Source organism: Psammomys obesus, unplaced genomic scaffold (assembly GCF_907164565.1).
Source record: "Psammomys obesus unplaced genomic scaffold, mPsaObe1.curated_primary_1811, whole genome shotgun sequence".
NCBI classification, from domain to species: domain Eukaryota; kingdom Metazoa; phylum Chordata; class Mammalia; order Rodentia; family Muridae; genus Psammomys; species Psammomys obesus.
The window spans coordinates 3,021-8,252 of record NW_026587691.1 but is presented as its reverse complement, the minus strand read 5'-3'; the positions used below and the strand labels follow the sequence as shown (position 1 = coordinate 8,252).

The 5,232-nt window shown below is 39.3% G+C and overlaps 1 long non-coding RNA gene across 1 annotated transcript; it reads right to left on the bottom strand.

The window, feature by feature from the left end:
* Nucleotides 1-109: 109 nt before the first annotated feature.
* LOC129674112 (uncharacterized) lies at nt 110-4,665 on the bottom strand. The gene is made up of 2 exons (XR_008719775.1): nt 4,575-4,665; nt 110-1,244 (listed from the first exon to the last, which is right to left on the bottom strand). It is a non-coding gene; the product is annotated as an uncharacterized LOC129674112 (long non-coding RNA).
* Nucleotides 4,666-5,232: the final 567 nt, after the last annotated feature.

Sequence of the window (5,232 nt, the reverse complement as noted above, 5' to 3'; positions counted from 1 at the left end):
GATTTGAGTCTAGTTCACAGAAAACATTCAAGGACACAAATAAATATTGAAAGATCCCCGGAGGGTATCTTCCGTCAGAGAGACCCCCTCCCAAGGATCAACGAGGCCATTCGGATGCAAACAGCAAGAGGCTTTTATTTTGATACACAGGTACCCGGGGCAAAAAGTCTTTCGGAAGACTTCCGCGCCCCCTAGATGGGAAGCTGGGGTTTTTATAGGGTTTTAGAGGCAGTAGCACTGGTACAGACACGAGAGGGCATGGTTACAGGGGGCTGATTGGTACGTTTACACGAGACCACAATTTGCGTCAAAGTTTGGCAGGGGCACCAAGATTCCAGGAACTGGGTGGTCAAGGGGGGTAGGATGACCCCTTGACGTGGCCCGCCACCTGTTATTTTGTTTTTCCCTATCTTAGCTGAAACAGTCTCACAGATATCTATGAGAGTGATTAACACAAACTGTTTTTAGTATGACTGGGGCAGCCTGACCACAGATATCCCAAGTGGGTGACACAGCTAGGATTTCTCAGTAATTTTCCAGTTTCTCATCTGGCCTTCAGAGTTTTACAAAACAGTGGTGTCTCACAAAATGGCATTAGCTATGTTTAACTTAGTGTGAGGCTGGGGTCTTTCATTCCCCCATTTTCTTTTAACTTAGAATGGAATCTTCCATTCTCGGGCCTAGGAAGAGTTAAATTCTGTCCCCTGTTGTTTGAGCTGATGATATTGCTGGGTCAACACTAACGCTTGTACGACAGAGAACCGGTCTTTTATGAACTGGATCAGCCAATTTAGAATACAAGGCCCAACTAGTAGAATCAGGAGAATTATGATTAGGGGGCCCATGAGGGAGGAAACGAGGGTGGTGAACCAGGGGGACTGACTAAAGCATCTCTTGTCAATTTAGTATGGTCAGCAGCTAAGCAGATGCTCAAGATAATAGCTAATGTCAGGGAGCCACTTTTGACTTAGCATTTCAGCCTGTTAGGGGGGATTTGGGCGGAGATCCGTCTTCTGGAGCTTCTTCATGCTGACCGTTGGACGTAGGCATCAGGGACTGGGGAGGCTGAAATGCCAGTCAAAAGCTGGGCAATAGGGCAGTCCCAAGCATCTGGTCAGTTGATCCACCGGAAGAGGCAGGGAGCAATCAGGTCAGTTTTCAGGAAGTCCAGATCTCAGCTTGTAGTCTATAGCTGATCCCAGAACAGAGTTGAACAGGTGAAAATCTGCTGAGACAAATTTAGACTGGAGACAGAAGTTAAAATTTATCTATTAAATTGGAAAGATTAGGGAAAACCTCATCTGTGATCTTTTTGAGCTATGTCAGATCCAGGTCAAATCCTGAAACTTATATGAAATTTTTAGTACACAAAAGGAAATGTATAATTTTAAATACTCAGAAAAGTAACATATCAGCAAATTGAACATTTTGAGAGTAACAGGTAAAACTACATCTTACTGAATAAGTATCAGTTGTTTGTTTTATAACCTTTATATATAACTTAAGTGTGTCTACGGTAACATTTTTTTTTTTCCTGTGGGCATAGCTGTTGGTATTTAGCCACGAATGAAGCTTGGCCATTTTTTTATTTATTTAGCATCTTTTAGTCCCCATCTCTATGTTTATATTGGAAAGTTAGGCAGAAACACATTACTGGCTTTAGTGTTAAACCCTGGATGTTTGATTTTCTTTATTTCCGTGTCAAAATCTATCTCAGAAATGGCAGATATTAAGAATACCATACTAAAAGCTATGACTTTTGGGTTAGATATATTAAACAGATGTTTTTAACATGACGAGAAGTATCTTTAAGTCTATCTCCAGAAGCCAATCAAAGGAAATTAAAATCTCAACCTGGTGACTGAATAATAAGCAGTCAGTGCTCTATCAACTTATCAGAACTCTATTAATGAATGTCAAAACTCTGAACTTTTGAAATCTTATAACATAAGCACAACAGTAGCAAAGAGGGGGGAGAGATCTAAAGTATCTCTCATTTTTAACATGTTTTAAACTATTTTTATCAACTTAGACACTCTAATTTTTTTGTATTTATCAACCCTGAAACATTTTTTTAGACCAAATAATAACATTTTAGATTTTATAACCTAAACTCTTATATTTAGACTCTATATAGGCTCCGTATTATTTTTTTTATCTAGTTATATATCTTAAGACACAGATAACTAACATGAATTCTGTGAGCAAGGGAAACCTGTCTTTCTTTCTAAATAAGAGATCTAGTACTCAGTAGTTTTAGCTAATGAACTGATCAATGAACTAACAGTGGATCTAATTGTCTTTTCTCTAGCTGTAAAGCTGTCGTAAGCTTAGCATAGCCATCAAGGTGTTCAGAGACCTGAGAAGGATAAATTATAAGCTATATAAATATATCAATCTATGTGTTTATCAAAATGACAGAGATGACTATTTAGTCCATCACCTAGGCAGTGTCCCTCGCTCCTATTTCATGGCATCCTGAACAGAGGCTGTCCAGCCAGGCACAGAAGGTGAGAGACTGCTTTTACTGCTTCTGTGGAAAGAGGAACAGAAGAGATTGACCTCACCTTGCCTCTCACAATGTGAGACAATGGCTCCTCAGATGTCCCCAGCTTTGTCCACAGCTTAGGCTGAGCCCTAGCAGTGGGCCAGTTGAGGCAATATTGCCTAGTGGTTAGCATACCACAATCCAGAGTCGCAGTCATCTGTCGTTGTGCCCAAATCTTCTTGGAGACCTTGGGGGAGCTACTGCCAGGATTTCAGAACTTTCTGTCACAATAAGCTTACACAGTTAAAATGCCATATTCATCAGATCTCTGACAAGCCTGAGGGCCAGCATATCTGAGTTACTCTTTGTCTATCTTTATTATCTGTTTTAAACTGTATAAAAGAAAAACTAAACAAAGACACTAGGTGTAGCCAACTGTAGTTGTTAGTATAACTTTAAATCTGTTCTTTCTGAACTAAAATCAAAGCAAATCTTTTAAGACACAGATATGGCAGCAAAAATATAGTTTTATATGTTCTCTATCCCTGAAAGATCATGGTGGCTAGCCTCGTGTTAGGCTACCACAGGCTGTGACTGATAATACCAAACATAGCTATTAGGTGCTGATGATGATACAGCAAACATTGTGGAGCATTTATAATCCCCCACAACCAACATTTTTAACTTAGTGATTAAATAAGTTTTAGAACCAACTGCATAACAGAACAGTACAGAACAATTTTAAACTGTATGAATTATTTTAGCCATACCAAACCTATCAGCCAGAATTTTTTTCTTAAAAGAACATAAGAAAACATTTTGTAATGAGGAATTACCAGCCTTTTAAATGAACTATAACAACATACACTAACCTTCTGCAACATACACTAACCTTCTGCAACATCCACTAACCTTCTGCAACATACACTAACCTTCTGCAACATACACTAACCTTCTGCAACATACACTAACCTTCTGCAACATACATTAACCTTCAGGTTTCTAGCTTTCTTTTTCTGGCTTAACCAGACATTCTTTTTCTTTCTCTTGCTTTTTAGACAACATATAAACTCTCATCAAAATCCTTTCTATCCTAACATGATCCTGCTGGAGCCCTGCGTCCACAAGACCAGGGTTGTAACAAGGCAGCTTAACAAACAAACAGCTCTCCATAAGATACATTTTAAAAACTGTAATTTTTTTCAATCAGCACAAATCATACGGCTGGGTTTTATAAAATTGATAAAATAAATATCAAAGTATTTTTATTCTCCTTTAAAGGATCGAGAAACTTTTAAGTTTTGTCAGATTACCCAAGATCATTGTCATACCCAAATGCCTGATAAACTTTAAATATTTTATAGCCTTAAACATTTGAACAATTTTTAAAACTCGTCCCTGCAATATCAAAGCAAAGTATTTTCTTTAGGAGTGAATTTACAAAGCATAACCATAATTTTAAAGTCAAAACCAAATAGAAGTTTAAACCAGATTTTAAGACCAAAATTTATCAGTGAAAACAACCCAATCTTTAGAACCAATATCAACTTAAAACAAGACTTTCTTCTTATCTTAAAAAGAAATAAAATCATTTTGACTCAGAGATTTTGTAACCTTTGTTCCTTTTTTTTTTTGAGTCACACCATGTGGCAATTTATATTGTTGTTATTTAAACATATGTATTCATAGACCCTACAAACACATAGGCACATATACGTGTTTTAAACAAGAATTTGAATTTAACCTTAAAGCATACCCAATTATTTTTGATCATATCAACCATTTAAAACCAATTGAAAACAATCATCCTAAATTACTGTTTGATCTGTAAGTTGCAAGCCCCCAGGTGGGAGGAGGGAAGAGAGGAGCAAGAGGGCGTTTTGAGCTCCTGCTGTTCTCTTTCCCCCTCACTGTTGAGCTGGCATGAAGGCAAGGGGGAGGAGTTTTTCTTCCCTCTCGGCGGCAGCCAGAGCAGCTCCTGTCCTGGAGCAGCTACGGTGCCAATCCCCGCCTAAGGACTTTTACCTAGCAAGCCCACGAGCCTTGCCTGTTCTCTTGGCTCCCTGTGAGCTTTACTCTAGCTTACCTCCCCCGCAGGTCATGAACCTGCTTTCTGGCCGGGCCCCTCCTGAACACTGCAGGCAGCTCCCGGGGTGTCCAGCCGCGCCGCCCCACCTCCCCTCTGAGCGCGGGGGGGGGGGCGATCTTCCACCCCTTCGTCCTCTGGGCTGCAGAGCCCGTGCCCTTCACCAACACTCTATCTGACAGAGGGCTAATATCCAGTATATATAAAGACCTCAAGAAGCTGAAAAGCAACAAATCAAGTAACCCTATTAAAAATGGGGAACAGAACTAAACAGAGAATTCTCGAAAGAGGAATATTGAATGGCAGAGAAACACTTAAAGAAATGCTCAATGTCCTTGCTTATCAGGGAAATGCAAATCAAAAGTACCCTGAGATTTCACCTTACACCCATCAGAATGGCTAAGATCAAAAGTTTTCTCCTGTACCAATGAGTTCTAGGGTATTCCCCACTTTTTTTTCTAGCGAATTTAATGTGTCTGGTTTTATGTTGAGGTCTTTGATCCACTTGGACTTTTGTAGGGTTATTATTTTAGCAATTCTGCCAGTTCATAAGTATTTATAGTCTTTCTATTTTCTGTTTGTTTGTTTTTCTCTAGTGTCTTAAAGGTTTCCTTGTATCTGTTTGGTACATATGGCATATTATGAATTGTGACTCCAG